This window comes from Podarcis bocagei (genome assembly GCF_964188305.1).
Source record: "Podarcis bocagei genome assembly, chromosome: 2".
NCBI lineage: Eukaryota > Metazoa > Chordata > Lepidosauria > Squamata > Lacertidae > Podarcis > Podarcis bocagei.
In genome coordinates, this window is record NC_138126.1 from 100,054,636 (window position 1) to 100,074,011 (window position 19,376).

The window sequence follows — 19,376 nt, forward strand, 5'->3', positions numbered from 1 at the left end:
CGTTTACCTTCCCGCCAGAGCGGTACCTATTTATCTATTTGCACTTTGATGTGCTTTCGAACTGCTAGGTTGGCAGGAGCAGGGACCAAGCAATGGGAGCTCACCCCATCGCGGGGATTCAAACCGCCAACCTTCTGATCGGCAAGCCCAAGATGCTCAGTGGTTTAGACCACAGCGCTACCCAAGTCCTATAACCAACATACTTAAGTCTAATTAATGCATGAAGGGGTAAATACCAGAGAGTAAGCTGTCCTGCCAGGCTTAGCTAAGTCCACTTCCCCCCACCTAGGGAGGAGCTAGTTAGCAAGCGTTTGTTCTCCCCCAGTTTACATGTCACCTTCATTGTGTGAAGAGCTCTAAGCTGCTTATTCCAGCCACATAGCTTTAACAAGCATCTCTTGAGTTCCTCTACCAATACTTTAGAAACTTTAACCACTTCATAATTAAGTTAAGTTTTACGGCCTGTGCAACTTTCCTGAAGCACATGAACGTGGCCGTTGAAGAGTTTGTAAGTAAACCATTTTTAACTTAAGAAACATGGTCTTTTTCCTATGCTGGGGGAAGAGGGAAACTTTGGAAAGATACCTTTTAAGGGCACATTTTGGAACTCACTTAGAAGGGCACGTTTTAAAGGTTTTTTCGGGTCTCCGCTGCGCCGTAGCGGCGAGAACCCCAAAATTCCGCGGAGCTTCTCCTCCTACTCAGAAGGAGACCGCCATTGCCGTTGGCGCCGCCTCCGGAAGTCTACTAGCTCTTTCATCTTAGCATGAGAGCGGCATGGAGAAGAAGTGAGGTCAAGTTATCAACCCTAAATGTACCAGTCTGACACTGAAGGAAGATCAATAGGTCAGCACAAAGAGTGCAGTCTAGGAAGCTTGGAGGTTCCACTCTATGTACCCTTTTAATGCAGGTATATCAACTACCAGTGCAAGCCAAGTTTCACTCTGACACTTCCAACCGCAGCACCATAGAAGAGAATGGAAACTGTGAAAAGAGAAGCAGCAGTGCCTTTGGCAATTTAGAGATGATGGAGGATAGCTGGCTACCTGCCTGGCGGGGGGGGGGGCGGATCTGGTGAGCTAATTTTGCAGATGGAGGAATGGATTCATGTTGCTGAGTTACATTCTAGTTGCACCAGGCTAGTTTCTCAGGGCACAATCGGGGAGGGTGGCTGTGTGGCTGGGGTAGGGAGAAAGAAGGAGATGGTAGGATACGTTGGTGTGGGAAAGTCAAAACAATTCCAAGATGCAACGTTTATTCTACGCACACCATTTAAATCGACTCCCCTCGGTTTCTTTCAGAAGCCTGCATGGCAAGGTTAAATAACTCACACTCAGTCATAAGATGAGGTCAAGTCCTGTCAGTAATTCTGTTCATTGTGGATATTATACCCAGTGCCATCCCTAGAGTGTAATTAGAGCCTTTAAGCTGCTGGGTTTTCCAGCACTTTCAATCATACATTTAAATGTGCTGAAGTGCATTCCCTGGAACAAGTATTATAGCTAAGAAGGACAGTGCGCTTGTTCGCAGGATGCCGGAATGGTGATGAGGTCATGCTCACCCTGGCCTGCTCAGGAGACTGCAGTGGAACAAAACTAGTCATGTGATAGCAAGGTAACACAGGGAGGCACCTGCAGAGGCGTCAGAGTCAGATAGGAGCCTCATAGCCTCTGGAACGCTTGAAACACCTCCGCAAAGGGCCGTGTGTACTTTGCAGAAAGAAAATTAAAATTCTGCACCCGAGCCACCACATTCTGCGCCGCAAAGGGACATTAGGTGACCTGCCTAAGTCATGTGAATGTAAACACATTCTTTTATGCTATTGTTGTTGTTGTTATTTACTGCCTTTCATCACAAGATCTCTGGGTGGATCACAGGATAAAAAATACTCTCCCCCCATCTTTTTAAAGCTGAGAGTCTAAAGAAGCTGTTTTCTGCGACTATTTTCATATTCTGGCAGTGGGCGTGGGGGGAGCCTCTTTGTTGTGCCCCTGTGGAATATACACTTAATTATCATCAGAAACATGTTTCAGACTATTTAATGTTATTAGAAGGAAGAGGCCTGGTCCAGCACTGAATTGACTGGAGTGAGCAGCAACATTTATACAGGTACTCAAATGCATTAGAAGGAACAGTTTGCAAAAGAAGCAGCAGCAGCAGCAGCATGCTTTCTCTAACACATTTGGAGGAAACTCTCTCTGGTCTGGGGGAGCAAGGGAACCATTAGCAGACAAGCAAACATGCTCTTCCCTTCTCCCCTACTTTGCATCAGATTGCCCAGCTGTGCAGAAAGTGGCAGGCGCAGGGGTTTGCTCTCTCTAATGTGTGTGTCACGTGATAATTATCAGCCAGGCAGAGATAAAGCACAGGCAAGGCTGGGAAATGCAAATCTGGAGCCGGCAAATGGTGACGCCTCTCTCCTTAAAAACGCTCTCTGCTCGCCAACCATAAACGACGCAGCCTCTGCTACAGTGATGAGGAAACTTTGCCTCTCCACACGTTGCAGAATTACAGTAACCATCATCCCTGACCTTTGGCTACGTTGTCTGGGGCCGATTGGACTTGGAGTCCGGCAACATCTGGAAGGTTCCCCATCTGTGCTCTAACCCAGGGTTTCCAAAACTTGGGTCTCCAGCTGTTTTTGGACTACAATTCCCATCTTTGCTGACCACTGGTCCTGCTAGCTAGGGGTGATGGGAGTTGTAGTCCAACAACTGCTGGCGCTCTAAGTTTGGGAAAGAATGCTAAATGCTACTAGGTCAGGTTCAAGGTTCTTGTATTAACTTACAAGGTCTTTAACAACTTGGTTCTAGGATACCTCAAGGGCTGCCTAATCCCTTTTATCTCTTCCTCATCACTGAGTTTTTAAAGGGAGTCATTGGCTTGGAGGCACTGCTGTATCCACTGGGAGCTATGCATTCAGGACTGTGAGCCCCATTTTATGAAACTCCCTTCCAGTTGAGGTCAGACCAGCCCCCTCCCTGTTGAAATTCCAGCACCTACCAAATACTTATTTTTATTCAAGCAGGCATTTTAATTGAAGCTTGAGTCGATAGCTTTAACTGATAATTTACCTTTTCCACATTGTATTTTCTGTACACCAATTAGACACAGTTGTACTTACGGTAAATAGTATATAAATAAAACCAAAACACCTGTGGTCCCTGCAAGGTTGTAAAGGTAAGACAAGGCCTACTAAATTAGTTCAAACGCCCGTCTGGTCTGGATGGGCTGGAGACACATATTTTGTTTTCTCTCCAATGGGCAGACTTGCCAGATCCTCAGTAGTATTTTTGTTTTTTTTAGAGTTGACATTATGCAAGAGATCAGTGGTAGAACTGGCATTATATCATCTAAGTCAGGGATGGGTAGACTACACACTTGCTGCATCTACTGCGGTGTGTTTTGCTTTGTTTTACTAGACCCCCAGAACCTACCAGCTAGAGACAGGTGTATAAAAAATACAGTTAAGAGAATTAAAGAACAGCAATGCACCTCTGAGCATATTCAGAGCCTAAGGAATTGTTTTCAAAGGCTAGGTCTGATCTGAACTCAGTCCTTTCATACAAAAGTCCACTCCTGCTTAGCTTTATTCATTCTAGCCGCTCACTTTGTGGAGAACAAATTGTTTTGTTGTGGCTGTTGTTAAACAGTTGGGAGTCATTGCAAATTTACTGCGAATCACCCAGATCCCTGCCTAATTTCTGCCCACTCCTGGATCTAGGTGTCTTAATGTTCAGCAAGTGCTCTGACTACCACACTCTGCTTTCCCAAAACATTTACCTTCTCTCTCTCTCTCTCTCTGCCTCTCTGCGTGCACACATTTCCCTGACACCATCCACTCAAGAACATGTTCCTCCATCACAACTTAAGTGCATTGATTCCCCCAGGGAAGGCCAACACGACTAAGAATGGCCGCTGTTTATCAATAACCCCATCAGTTGGTGAGGTGGTTACGGACCAAGAGGAGTGTCGCCTCCTCACAAAAGGCTACTTTGGGAACATCAGAGTAGCTTTCAGGGTAAACTGCAATGTGAGCTGTGATGCTGTTTGACGGGGACATAACTGTGGTGTCACTGCAGATTTGTGCCCTCTATTGATATATTGACGGAGGCGTTGAGAGGCAAAACTCAGCAGCATGGCCTGTCCATGATAGCTGCATGCCTGGAGAGTGAGGAGATGGACAATGGTGTGTGTTAAATCACTGCAGGGAGTTTCAAAGCATTACACAGTTTGGGCTCTGTGCTGATGAGTTTATATTCTTTACCTATTTGTCCTGTATTTTATGCTCTTCTAATTTTATGATGCTTGTAATGCTGTTGGTATTTCTAAAGGGGGGGGGGGAATGATAAAAATTGGGAAAAGCTGAGGGGAGACAAATAATGCATGTGCAATATTTTTATTCTCGTGTCTCTATTTTATCAGATCTCCTCACTATTTATATGATGTTTAGTATATAATGATATATACTGCAATCTGTATTATTATGAAATATCTTTATTTCTTTGATGTTTAGTACACAATTGCATATTATTTGCATTATACTATACTTTAAAAAAAACTTCGACTAATTTGGCAAAAGCACTGCTAGCAAATAAAGAAAATTACACTAATTAATAATAATTTTATGGTGGTTTTATTGCACATTGCCTTGTTAGTGTTTTTATGAGTTGGCATGGTGTGAGAGAAGTAAGTCAATCTAGGGCTGTCTTTATATGCGCCTCCTACTTTGAAGAAAGCCTGGTTGCTGCTGCACAGCTGTTGTTTCAAGTGTTATGATTGGGTGATGTCAAGAAACTGGGCTCAGGTGTTGGGATTTCAAACGTGGGGTCAGCCCAAGACTTTGTGATGCCTGTGGCAAAGGACAAATTGGTATCCTGCCCTGCCCATTCCATGTGCAGAAGCCAAGTAGACTGGACCAAGGATGGGCTAGCATCTTTTGCTGCACCTGAGGGCAGCACACTACCTTAGGACACAGAGTTCTGCCCTCCAATATCTTGCTGTCACTCCCCTCTTGCACTGGCTGCTCAAGGCCAATACCTCACTCTGCCTAATGGTAGGACCAGCCCTGAGTATCCATGGGCAGTATTCAACTAACTTGTCCTAACAGCACCAGGATGTACACTTGTGCAACTTTATTCTGCTTTTCAATAAACTATTATTATTGCTATGTATTGTTTTCAGAGCTGACACCAGCATAGTCAGACATCTTCTGAGTGCCCACTGACAAGACTCCACTGAACAGGTTGCCGTGAGGATGTGGGCTCACTGAGGGAAGAAGCCCTATCGTGTGTGTCTTGCCTAAGGGCTCTCTCTGGAGCTGACATTGACTACCGTATTTTCCTGTGTATAAGACTAGGTTTCCCCCCTAAAAGATAATGTCAAAAATTAGGGGGCGTCTTATACACGGATAGTGGCAAGGGTGGACTGGCGATTGGTCGTTGCTGCAAAAATAGGGTGTGTGTGTGTTATACGTGGGCACATCTTATAGACAGGAAAATACAGTATTTTCTATTTTTAAAAAATGTGGACCACAAATTTCCTTTCAAGGAGTGGCTGTCATTCAGTGATAGTTCACAGATTTAGTTCTGTGCATTTCCCCATAAGGAAATCACAGATAGCACGGCTGGGGAAAAGGATAAATTGAGGACATGAGGCCCTCCGAATGTTGCTGGACTCACATCATGCCTGACCATCAACCATGCTGGCTGGGGCTGATGGGAGTTGGGGTGCAGCAAAACCTGGACTTGCCAGGTGCATAGCATCCAACTTCCTCATAACTCAAGATCCAACAACAGACTTCAGTGGGTGCATTGTAAGGCTTCGAGTGATTGGTTTTTAAAGGTGATATATAGCAGGGGAGAGAGGGGAACGGTAAAGAGGTACCTGCTTGGAACCAGTCACTGTATTGAATAGCTAGGTGCCCAAATCAGACAAAGCTAAAATCTTGTGAGTCAGCCTCCATTTTAGAAAGCCTGAAATGCCACTCACTCACACGCTTGCAAGGTACAAACCTCAGCTGTCCAGATGAGAGGCTGATAATTGAACAAATCCTTGCTCAGGTGCTTCCCTATCGTAATGTTTCTGTGAATTCAGCTGTCTCAGCTGTCCACATTTCCATTTGACTTGATTGTCTCGTGCTGCTGTTTGGCTTAGATTCCCTTCTTGCCTGGCACACATCTGTGTCACATCTTTTCATCCCTCAGCAAATTCCTCCAGTGCCCACTCCAGTTTTCATTCCTATTATTTTCCTGCACACCCAAGTGAAAATGGAAAGAGAATTTGCTCTGTGACACATCATCAAACCATCTATTTTCATGCTGTTGTTGATTAGTCATTGTTGTTATTTACAGGAAGGCCATGACAAACCAAGAAGAAAGGCTCTGCATTTCAGCACAGCAGCAGGTAAGTACCTTTTACCTTCATGCCATCCGCTAAAATGCAGGTTTGTTCTCTCATCACAATCACTGTCTACCCACATCTTCCTTAAACTGCGCACCTTAGCCCGGCTTGATTGTGTACATTGACTGTTCTTGGTTAAAGATTAATAAGGGTAGAGTGGATCAGTTTCCTTTTGGGAAGCAAGTTTTTTTAGTAAAACAAACAGCCTAGGGTACCATGGAGAGGTAGTTTCTTTGACCAATTGGTTATTCTTCCTGCTGCAAAAATAACACAAAGATTTGTTTGGAGTGGCAAGGAATGTGCTGTTACGAGAAGGTGAGTTTTTCTTTCCAATAGTTAGTTGACGGGGAATTCCCTGCTGAAGTCAGGACTCCGTTATGAACTTGATGCTGGTGGCAGAAGGAAAGATGAGATCCTAGGGTTTGTCAGTCCATGTGTGTTCAAGCTTGCTTGAGATTGCTACTTCACTGTCGGGGTGTGCTGGTGTGTGTGTGTGTGCGTTGCTGTTCAAATGAAAGTTGATGCTTTTAATAATTTCAAAACCTGCACCTTCCGACTGGGGAGTTCCACAGCTCTCTCATTAATTTATGATGGGACCGCTGGCCTCAGCCACAACTCAAGAGAAACAAAAATGATTGCTCGAGGCAATCTGAGAGGCTGCTAATGCAACAACAGTGTCATATGACAGAAGGAAGGAAAAGAGGCCCTGCTTCAGATGAGCAGAAAGAGGGTGGGAGGAAAGGCAGGAAGTGTCAGAGCTACCCTGGCACAGAAGGACACAAATGCATAAGGAATTAGGCAAAGACATCCAGCCATTAAAGACCTATTTGTCATTCTAAAGCAGGGGTGAGGATCCTTTTTCATACCGAGGGCCACATTCCCTGCCAGGGGCCACATGCCGGTGCTAGGCAGGGCCAGAGTCAACAGTGTGTAGAGCAACAAATGCAAAGGTTACCTTTGCCCAGTAGGCAAGTTTCTGCACATTTCTGTCCATCCTTCCTCCAGGCAAGCAAGAGGTGATATCAGGTACCAATTGTAGCCAGGTAAAAACACTTTTGGCCACCAGTCCTGAGGTTCCTCTGTTTGAGAGTCTGCCTGTGGTATTTGCTAAACTAGAGGTATTTGTACTATTAATTCTATGAAAATTGGAATTGTATGTAGGTTTAATAACAAGAGCTGGTGAGCTCTGCTTGCAGGAGGAGGAATGAAGAGGGCTCGGGTCAGGTCAGAGCATAGGGCTCAGTCCTTCAAGGCTTTGGGTATGAATTCACTAGAAGATGCTCAAAGGACAAGAACTATGCAGAGGAAGGGAGAAAGGGGACAGTATCTAGGGGTTGCCTCCAGGCATTCAAGCAGATACTGGTAATTTCAGTTTGCACAAAGTGGGTTAAAGCCTTCTGTTGCTGTAGTGCATCAAATCCACTTTTTAAAAGAGCTTCTTGCAGTTAGGGAAGTGGATGGGAAATGCTCTGGAAAGTGTGGTATGAACAAATGATTAATGCAAAGACATACAGACACCCCACAAGCAAAACAGGATGGGTGCTCATTGTTATATAACCTCCCCACAGAGAAATCAGAATGAATGCTCAATAAAAACAGGGCATAGTTTAACCACTGCATAAGCTTTGTGCAATGAAACTGGGATGAATCGTCAATAAATTGGTTGTCTAGAGGAGCCCCAAGAGAAAGGTTAAGTGCTCTTTGCCCAGGTTGTTGTGAGAGATGGTGTTTAATGTTGGAAATGATGGGAGGAATTCAGCTTGGTGCTAAGTGGGGTGTGTATGCAGGCAACAAGGTCCATTCATGCAATGGAACTTTCCCTCTTCTCCTCCCCCTGTGCATCCTAATGTACCCCCATGCCTGTTCCAGAGGTTCCCCCAAAAGCTTAGTAAAATTTGTTTGTATTTGTTTCTTCAGTGACACGTTGGTTGCTACTGACGTTTTGTGCATGGTTTAACGGTTAACATGTTTTAGCCTCTAGAGATATAGTTAATTATTGTTGTAATATTATATTTATTCCTGCCCTGCGACCATTCAGCTATAAACACTATTAACTGCCCCCTCCATGATATCTTTTATTGGAGGGATGAGTGTTTAAAATACTGTGCCTTTGTGCTTTCCTCGTCAGGCTTTGGCAGTCAGAGTCAAAATATAAGGATGTTATGTGTTCAAGTTGCAGATAACTTCTGCATCCTGTGTCCTCCTTAGGGATAGGTTTTTCTCTCCTAGAATCTGGGGACTTCCAAAGAAGCTGAATGAGTGAAGATTCAGGACAAGAGAATGGAAAGCACTCAAGAGTCGAATTGTAGAATTAGCTCCCACAAGAGGTAGCAATGGCTATCACTTGAACGGCTTCACAGGAGGTTTAGACAAAATCATGAAGGCTAAGGCTGTAAATCACTACTAGTCATGATGGCTATATTCTGCCTGAACTGTTGGAGGCAGCAGGCCTCTGAATGTCAGTTGTTGGGAATCACTGGACTAGATGGGCATTGAACCTGATCCAGCAGAGCTTTCTTTATGTTCTTAGAACAAAGGAGCAGAATGGCTTAACTGTGATAATTACAAATAGCTTAGCTTCACTCTGAATTGTGTTGCTTAAGCCTCCTAGAGCGAAGCCTCTCTTGAGTTTTGGACTGGGGTTTGGGGAGAATGCAGCAAAAGGAGATAGCGTTTTTGGAGGAAGTGTCGCCTTGTGAGAGAGCTTGCTTCTCACACAGAAAACAGCCTATGTTTTTAATGGGAGCAACTTGCAGTATGACACTTTTCTATGTCACTGTGTGCGCAAGCCCCTCAAAGTGAGATGCAGTAGAAAAAAATTCAGTCTCCTTATTGACAGTGTCGTTCTTTCAGTCTCCAGAGATGGATGATCCCAGGCATTTCACATATCTTTTGAATTGCACAAGCCGGTATTTAAAGCCGCACAACTGCTCAGAGGCAATAAAATCTGTTCAACTAAGGCAAACTTAGATAAAGCCATTGGAGAGTCAGTAATTCTGAACTCCTCAATGTCGGGTTCCTCAATTCAGATCACTAGGGTTTCCTGAAGACAACAAGCAGGAGCTGTGTGTATCTAAGGACTTGTCAGCAAGCAACAGTTCAGTTCTTGTTGTTACAAGTAAAATGTGGCAAGATACTAAGCACCGCTCCGTATGCTACAGGTAGCTGCTCCTGTTGGCAAGCAGCGAGATTCCCTGGCTACCAAGGATATATAATTCAGGGAAACAGAAATGATGTTAAAATCTCCTTATGAGCATTTATAATTCATTCCAAGTTCTTTTTTCACAGAGTGGGGATTCAGGCTGCCAACTTGCTTGCGTTGTCGGGTGATTTTGAGCTGCTGCTGGTGGTTTGCGTTTTGAGGAACCTGCAGTTTTTGAAGGGGTCATTTGTTGTCTTCCAGCCGAAGCCAAAAGGTGCTATGGCAATCCTTCCATTGGTGCAAGCATTTCAGCTTGCTTGGTGGAATGCCCCTCCCCTTCTCCCCTTGTGCTTTGTTGTGGGTTCTCCTGACCCTCCACCCCAGAGCAAATCTGCTGGGACCACAGGGGAAGAAGAAGAAGAGTTTGGATTTGATATCCCGCTTTATCACTACCCGAAGGAGTCTCAAAGCGGCTAACATTCTCCTTTCCCTTTCTCCCCCACAACAAACACTCTGTGAGGTGAGTGGGGCTGAGAGACTTCAGAGAAGTGTGACTAGCGCAAGGTCACCCAGCAGCTGCATGTGGAGGAGCAGGGACGCGAACCCAGTTCACTCACGCTCTTAACCACTACACCCCACTGGCTATCTCCTTTTGCTGCATTCTCCCCAAACCCCAGTCCAAAACTCAAGAGAGGCTTCTCTCTAGGAGGCTTAAGCGGGAGAGCCCCGTTGTGGGCTTCCACAAGTGGATCTCATTAGTTGAATCCAGCTCAATGGCTTTCTTCAAGGGAAGAGTCTGCCGTAGGTTGGATGGCATGGGATGCTCCTGCTTTAGCTGTTGTGTGGTTGTTCTCTGCCCCCAAAAGTGGTGGGTCTCAAGGGATTCTGAGATACAGAGTCCCGCTCTTGCAATCGTCGTTGGTTGCTAAGTCCCCAGCATTTCCATTGTGAAGAAAGGAAAGGGCCGTAGCATAGTGATAGAGCACATGCTTTGCGCCCAAAATGTCCCAGAGTCAATTCCCAGCATCTCCAGGTAGAAATGAGATGGACTCCTGGCTGGAAACCCTGGAGAACTGCTGCCTGGCAGCGGTGACAATACTGATCTAGATGAACCGATGGTCTGTCTCAGTAGAAGGCAGCATTTTATACGCCAAGGGGAAAAAAAGCTTGCCCATGAGAATCAATATTTCTTTGTTTTGTTCCCTTTATATTCCACTTCCATTTCCAAGGAGCTCTAGGTTGTGTACATGGTTCTCCCTTGCGCACAATAACCCTGTAAGGTGCGTTTTCTTTCTTGGTAGTGGCGACCACCCTGTGGAACACCCTCCCATCAGGTACCAAGGAGACGAGTAATTATACCACTTTTAGAAGACATATGAAGGCAGCCCTGTATAAGGAAGTTTTTAATGTTTGATGTTTTATTATGTTTCTGCATATCCTGGAAGCTGCCCAGAGTGACTAGGGCAACCCAGTCAGATGGGTGGGGTATTATTATTTCTTCAGAGACATTGTTACTTCAAGCTTCATTCGGATGTGAGGGCGATCTGGCTGTGACATCTGTCACCCCATTGATCGCCAGGGTTGATTCAGCTGATCTGGCTGGCTAGGCGGGTGTCCCCTTCCTCCCTCACCACTCCACCTCACGCTCACTCCATGTGCGTCCCTCCTGAAGCTGCGGGCTCGGTGGAAGAGGACTGTGACATTAACATATGAGTGGAGGTGAAATAGTTAAACAGGTTGTCCAGTCAGGACCCAGGGGGGTGGAGTCAGTGGGACTATAAAACCAGCTCTGGGAGGGGCAAAGGGAGGAGTTGGTTGGGAGTTGGTTGGTTGGTTGGAGTGGGAGTGAATTGGGATAGAGTTTGTGAGTAGATTGAGTTAGTGTAACGAAATAGGCTGTGTCAGGAACAGACAAGCTAGGCAGACAAGTAAATATCGGAAAGGTGGTTTAGTGAGTGAGAGCAGGTAGTGAAAGTTATAGGACTGGATAGGCACCCCATGAATGTAATTGACTGATACTGTTTATGAAACCACACGCTTGTTAAACTACAATAAATAAACAAAAGTTTATGTTTCAATTTAACCCTGACGGGACTCAGTATTGTCCCAAGTAGGGCCTGGGTGGTGGCAGCGAGAAATAAAGTGGTGGCACAGGGATCAATAGACAGTGAAACGTCCGGAGACCCTGTGTGATCGCCCCAAAGACGACCACCCCGGATAGAAGGAGTGTACCGTTCTTCAGTCAAGGGTACACGATAGCTGCGCTCCCCTGCTAGAACCTCAAGCTTCATTTGAACCATACCTTGTGCCTTTTTGTACCACAGGATTCTCCGTAGTCCATATTTTCTTCTGCCTCCCTGGTTGAAGGATATAGAGCAGTAACACACACACACACACACACGCCTTTTTAGGGCCTGTGATCAGCAGTAGCTGTGACTGGCACGAGCGGATGTGCAGTTAAGCTTACATATCTAAGATGCTTAGATGTTCCGTGCTTCAAAGTGCCTTTACGCAAATGATGCACTTCAGGCGAGCGTGTCCTTAGGATCCAATCCCTCTATCCCGTGTGCCTGCTGCTGCCCCCGCAGCCCCAGAGGGAGACATGCCAGTCAAACCATGCGTGGGCGTATGAGACCAAGGCAGTGAGCACCGCTGGTTTGTGTTTTTTGTCCATAACAATGAGCAGCGGCACAATCCCTTTCTTCCTGGAGCCAGGGATAGAAAACAGAAAGAGGAGGCAGGGAGCAGAGGGGCTGGCAGGTGTGTCCCTTATTACTCCGAAGGCCAATTCTCTCCCCTACCTCTGACAGTGCCTGCGGAGAATGTGGCTTTTCACAAATGCCTCCGACAGCCCAATATTCCAAGGTGTCACAACCCAAAGAATTCAATAAACCACCTTTGCGATGGTGGCTGGCATTGTTTGGTGCTCAGGTGCATGTGGAGGGGGGTGGCAATGGAAAAGCGAGCTGCTGGAGGAGCTTTCTTTATCTTAGCGGCTATTATGAGAGGGCTAAATTAAACAAGCCAGCCGCTGAAAAGAAGGAAGCACTAAAGCCTCCCAGGAAGACTCTCTTGTTAATCAAAACAGAAAAGGCTCCTCTCTCTTTTTTCATTTAAGGATCTGAAAGACTCCTTCCTGCATGTGCGTCGAGAGCTAGGAAGAATTTGGGAGGAGGGGAATGTGAATATTGAATCTAAAACTGCTGGTTTTGCTGTATTTGGAGTTTTAGAGGGTTAACCCCTTTCACGGCACGCAGGTGGCACTGTGGGTTAAACCACAGAGCCTAGGACTTGCTGATCAGAAGGTCGGCGGTTCGAATCCCCGGGACGGGGTGAGCTCCCGTTGCTCAGTCCATGCTCCTGCCAACCGAGCAGTTCGAAAGCATGTCAAAGTGCAAGTAGATACATAGGTACCGCTCCGGCGGGAAGGTAAACGGCGTTTCTGTGAGCTGCTCTGGTTCGCCAGAAGCGGCTTAGTCATGTTGGCCACATGACCCGGAAGCTGTACTGAAATATACTCGGAGTCGAGAGTGGATTTCATGCTCTTTATTCAGCTCATAGTGGTGAGGAGGGAATGGAAGTCCCCTCAAAGTATCTGCTTTATATACATTATTTACACAATGGGCTGCACGTGATTGGCTAATTCTGGAATTCTCCTGTAAGCCAATCAGGTTGTGGATTCACTTCTATCTGGAGCTGGATTGGGTGGCTCCTGCTGACCAATCATACTGCTGCATTGTTCTAGGACCAATCAGACTGCTGCAGTTTGGATCCTATTCAACTCAGTACATAACATGTACGCTGGCTCCCTCGGCCAATAAAGTGAGATGAGCACCACAACCCCACAGTCGTCTGTGACTGGACCTAATGGTCAGGGGTCCCTTTAACTTTACCTTTACTATCTCCTAACCTCTCCAACTTCAATTCCAACCCTCTCAGCTCCCACAACTCCTGACTGTCTCTCCTCAAATCCTCTCCTTTTAAACCCTCCCTCCCGGAACCACAGCCAATCAGAGGTTGCCATTCATTAACCATCTGCTGGCAGGGAAGAAAGAAAGAAACACTTACTGTCCCAATCTGTCCAGCAAAACCAACTTTTTCGTCACACCAGCAGGAGTTTTGAATCCATAGTGATTTTCTTGTTTGAACTCATTTTTAGTTTCATTGTACCGAGTCTCCTGTACACCCTATAGAGGGGACTGTGATTAAGTGGTATACAAATTGTCAACATAGGTAAAAAAGTAAGCAGTCACTTCGCTGCAGATCCATAAAAAAGGTCTCTCTGATCTCAAGAAATGGTTGCGTTCCCATCTGCTTCCAGGTGGGAAGTGTACCTTCTCCACAGCATCTCAGGTACACATGATCAAGAGATGATAGAAATACTGTGACTTTGTAAGAAAAGAAGATGGTTGTTTCCTTTGTTGAAAACTAAATGGAACATCCAATCCTTTCCCATTTGTACAGTAAGCCTGCTGAGCCATTGGCTAGTCTCTTAGCAGACAGACTATATCCATTAAGTATGTAACTTTGATCGTACAAACAGTCTTGCTCTCCTGCACTGAAGAAACTAATGTACACCAAAATAACTGCAGGCCACCCAGCAGCTGACTTCTGACAAATTATGCCTCCACTAAATGACAGCTAATTTAGCTTGAATTACAGAGACTAATCAGATCAATAGGTTGAAGTGAAATACATAAGAGCAAAATCAATGGCTCCTAAAAGATGTATTGAGTAATGAATAAGTGTGGCAAAAGCCAGCATTGTTCATTCATTGTTAAGTGAGAAGGGTAAGGAATGTTTGGTACCTGATAAATTGCAGGCAGGGCCTGTGCAAGAGCAGAAGAGTGTCGCTGATCCGGGGAACTTACTCTGCTGTGTTGCATCTGGAACCATTGGGACAGACTTAAGGCCGCTGGAATGGAGGACTTAGGCCAGGCATAGGAAAACTCCAGCCCTCCAAATGTTTGGGACTACAATTCCCATCATCCCTAGCTAACAGGACCAGTGGTCAGGGATGATGGGAATTGTAGTCCCAAACACCTGGAGTTTGCCTATGCCTGACTTAGACACTTCAAGCTTGTCATGTCCAGATCAGGAACACCTGAGGCAATAGGAAGTTGGAGAGGAGCAAAAACCTGGTGGTGCATCCATTTGTAGCAGGGAACATTGGCCTGGATGGCAGGACCCTGGACAGCTCCAGCCTGATAAACTTGCTCTGGAGCCCACCATATTCTCAGCCTAGCTACTAATCTGAGGGTCCATTTCTTTGGGGTGGAAGGAGGAGTTTAAAGAGGCAGTCCTATCTAGATCAGCCTTTCTCAACCTGTGGGTCCCCAGATGATGTTGGACTACAACTTCCATCATCCCTGAGCTCTGGCCTTGCTAGCTAGGGGTGATGGGAGTTGTAGTTCAACAACATCTGGGGACCCACAGGTTGAGAAAGGCTGATCTAGAACATAGTAAGATATGCTCAGTTATTTTAAGCTGGGTGTGTTATCAGCTTCGCTAGGTGAAGGCAGAGACTGGGGGAGTCCTTGGGGATAAGGAGACCACCCTGGTAGCCTGCAGCTCAGGGGCTCCATTTCAGGGTGCTGGGATGGGGAGGATGCATGTTTGACAAGGTCAGTAATCAGAGATGAGGGAAGGTGTAGCCCACCAACAGCTGGAGGGGTTGCATGTTCTCCACCCCTATGTTAAAGGCACAGAGGTCCATTCCTCCTTTCGTCTCCTGACCTTCAATGGACCCAGAACATAGCACAGATCCCACTTACGACATTCAGTTATCCCTGCTTGAATAGCTATGCAGAAGAGGGAATTTTGGCAAATGCAGCTTCTCATGCAGAAATAGATCACATCTGCTGATTCCCCCCCAAAAAACTACTTGCTTATTAAAAAAATAATTTAGTTTTACTTATTGCAATTTGTTTTTAAACAATGCAATTATAATTATATTAAACAGCAATTACCGTATTTTTCGCCCTATAGGACACACTTTCCCCCCTCCAAAAATGAAGGGGAAATCTGTGTGCATCCTATGGGGCGAATGCAGGCTTTCACTGAAGCTTGGAGAACGAGAGGGGTTGGTGCGCACCGACCCTTCTCGCTCTCCAGGCTTCAGGAAGCTATCAGCAAGCCTGGAGAGCCCGCGGGAGTTCCCGCAGGGCTCCCTAGGCTGCGGATAGCAGCCTGCTGCCCGGAGCGCGGGGCGTGCTGAAGCAGAGCGCCCTGCGCTTTGGGCAGACATCGGGCAGCCCCACAAGCTTGGGGGACAGCAGGGAGGCGCAGCGCCACCATCCCGCTGTTCCTCGACCTGGTTTGGAGGCTGGCGCTGGGGAGCGCGCTTCTCCCCAGCGCCAGCCCCACAAGCTCGGGGACAGCGGGGAGGCGGACGCTGCCATCCCGCTGTTCCCCGACCTGGTTTGGATTCCCCGACCTGGTTTTGGGGGGGAAATAAAGGGGAAAAATCCCTTTATTTCCCCCCCAAAAAACAAGGGGGGGTGTACTATGGGCCGGTGCATCCTATGAGACGAAAAATACGGTATATCATGTAAAGAACTAAGAGCCCAACTCTCCTTTGCATCTGCTTCCCCTAGGTTGGTTCCACCTCAGGTGTACTTTGCTGCCTTGAAGCCGCCACAGATTCAGGTTTGGTGGCAGGTCATCCCATGGAATGCATTGTTAACATAAGGACTGTTAGTATTTTCCTGGAATTCTCACAACTAATGCAATACATTTAACAGACCTAACCCAACCCTTAGCTTCAGTGGTGGCTCTTGCCTACTGAGACTGGTCAGCCTAAGGCAAGGGGAGCAACAGTAGGTTGAGTGAAAGCCAATGAGAACTAGAGCCAATTAATTGTAGCTTGTCCCCATCCTCCTCCCTGCTGACCTCAACTTCCTCCAAGCCTCCTTCTGCTGAGGCCCCTCCCTCCCTCCTACTACTAATAATGACCTCTTTCCTCTCAACTCCATGTCCTTTGGTGACATCACAGGCAGCTCGCAGCCAATGGCAACCGCTGGGGATGCATCAACACAGCTCCCCTTGGCCTCGCAGTTTTGGGGGCACCTCAGCAGTGATTCATTTATTATTAATATATATATATATTTATAGCCCACCTTTCCAGTGTACAGACACTAGGGAGGGGCACACTACAAAACTCTGTTATCTGATGGGCTTCCAAAGGTGAAGATCAACCAGCTTACATCCACAAACACCAGCCTTATGGCACCAACTGGTTTTCAAACACGAGTTCTGCTGGCTTCCACTCACCTTCTGCCAGTTTCCACTAGGTCCATCACTTCTGGCCATGGATATCGGCTGCCTTCAGTGAGTTGGTTAGTAGTTCACAGCGTGCCACTGTCATGTGATCACTTCCATCCCTCTGCCGGTTCGCTGCCTCTAGCTAGAAGATGACTGGGCAATGCTGAATAGCACAGCCGTTGCCCACTGTGTTCTGCAGGGCAAGAGGGAAAGGCTCACTTTTATATACACTCAGCTGCCATGGGCTTTTGTGATGTCACAGATAGCCTGTAGCCAATGGCAACAAGCTGGAGATGCAGCATTCTAATCTCCCCAGGCCTCACAAATCCCACTCTGATCTCCCTTCAGCAACTGTATTAGCAGTTTTTGAGATGCCAATATGCGCATGATTCTTATTCTTATTCTTCATAATAATTAATAATTTTATTAGTATTTTCCACACAACAACACGAAAAATATCAAAAAATAACAATACACAAAACACAAAAACCAACATTCAAAAAACCAAAAAAACCAAATCCATATCTTACAAGTTAATAATATAAACACCAAAAAGAAAAACAAACATTGACTTCCACCAATCCTTTACCTCTCATTGTGTCTTCCTGTTTTCCTTATCATCTCTATCCTAGCATCCAGATATAAATCCCTCTTCCTTATCCTTTCACTTCACAAGGTTATTCCAGACTCAGCCAGATTTCTGTCCTCAAACCTTGGCTTTTAAGGTATTCATTTAGACACTCCCATTCCTTTTTCAATTCACTTTTTGGTTTTTGCCTTATTATATCTGTCAATTTGGCTAATTCTAAATATTCTGAAAGCTAATATGTGAATGATTCAGTAATTGTGTTACTGAGGACGATCCATTGTGGGATATAAACGAATCGTTCTCTTCCCAACGAAAGGTTAGGGTGGAAGATTTCTGACCATGAATAGCTGCTTGATGCAGTGTCAGAAAATTTGAGAGGGAAGCATAACTTATTGTGACTGTCATCACAGGTTTCTTACTAAACCTGATGGCCCAATTCACAAGTCCACTCCTGCCCTCTCTGCAGCAATGAACATCTGATTCCACAAACCTTATGGCAGACTGACATGGAGCCATGTATCCACTCCCCCCCTCCCCCCCATCCCGCCTCCAATGTCCTACCCTGGTCAATTGTTACTAGGGTGACAAAGGAGAGACTTTAACATACATGAGAGAAGATGAGTGAAGCAGAGCAGAAACTCATTCTCCCCCCTCCTTTTGCTTAAAATGGTTGCATAAGCTTTGGGGAAGCCTTCACTGCCAAGAGGAGCTGCCCACACTCCTGTTTTTAAATGAATGAGCAAGATGTTTATTTTTCATCCTTTGAAAATTATTCCTATAATGTTTGTGATCCCTTATAACTGGAAAAAAAGAACATCAGATCTGCAATGGGATGATAATGTTGGCAACTGAAGTTGTGTTATGCAGAGCTCTGTTGCGTGTACCTTAAGAGAACAGTGATTTCTGCAGATTCCTTGAAATTTTGAAAACCTCAGAAAGATTTCACTTGGAAGATGTGGATAACACCAAGATGTTATTTTGTCACACCACTGTTCCTACTTTATCTGCAGCACTCCATCTTTTCTGAGTGCAAACATATCATAGTAGCGGGGGGCAGCAATGTACCATATTTTTTTCTCTAAAAGACTAACCTTTTCTCTCCTAAAAAGTAAGGGGAAATGTGTGTGCATCCTACGGAGCGAATGCAGGCTGCGCAGCTATCCCAGAAGCCAGAACAGCAAGAGGGATTGCTGCTTTCACTGTGCAGCGCTGTTCTGGCTTCTGAGATTCAGAATTTTTTTCCTCTTGTTTTCCTCCTCCAAAAACTAGGTGCGTCTTGTGGTCTGGTGCGTCTTATAGAGCGAAAAATACGCTAATTGATATTAAAGTACATGCCAGGAACTGCTGCAGCTATGATAGGTCACTTCCTGATTACCTGTTTACTGGGAATTCATCCTGATTTGTTTGCAGGGAGGTTAGATGGCACCATCTATTTATCGAGCATTCATTCAAATATATCCAGTCATTCTTGAGAAAGACAGATGCCAACAACATTTAAATTTGCTGGTTGATTAATTGCACTTATATCCTTCATTTTTTGCCAAAGAGCTCAAGGTGACCTATGTGGGTTCTCTCCTTCCTCATTTAAACCCCACAACATCCCTTTTATGATACTTTAGATCAGTGGGTGACTGACCTAAGGTCACCCAGTGAGCTTTATGGCTGAGACGGGATTTAAACCCTGGCTTCCCAGGTCCTAGTCAAAACACTCGTACCACTCTGGCTCTCTTTTCAAGGAAGTTAGAAAACATTACATCGAGCAAGTGTTGTCCCTCACTTTGCAGTGAGGTGGCGCTGTGGTCTAAACCACGGAGCCTCTTGGGCTTGCCAATTAGAAGGTTGGCGGTTTGAATCCCTGCGACGGGGTGAACTTCCATTGTTCTGTGCCAGCTCCTGCTAACCTAGCAGTTCGAAAGCACAAAGTGCAAGTAGATAAATAGGTACCGCTGTGGCGGGAAGGTAAACGGCGTTTCCGTGCGT

At 45.8% G+C, this 19,376-nt stretch overlaps 1 protein-coding gene across 2 annotated transcripts in view; it reads left to right on the forward strand.

Moving 5' to 3' along the window:
- Nucleotides 1–6,528: 6,528 nt before the first annotated feature.
- Nucleotides 6,529–19,376, forward strand: part of LOC308581895 (uncharacterized protein) — a 102,960-nt gene continuing 90,112 nt past the window's right edge. For both annotated transcript variants that reach the window (XR_014005347.1, XR_014005348.1), the window contains exon 1: nucleotides 6,529–6,717. The gene's annotated coding sequence lies outside the window, so the exon portion shown is untranslated. The remainder of the gene's footprint in view (nucleotides 6,718–19,376) is intronic.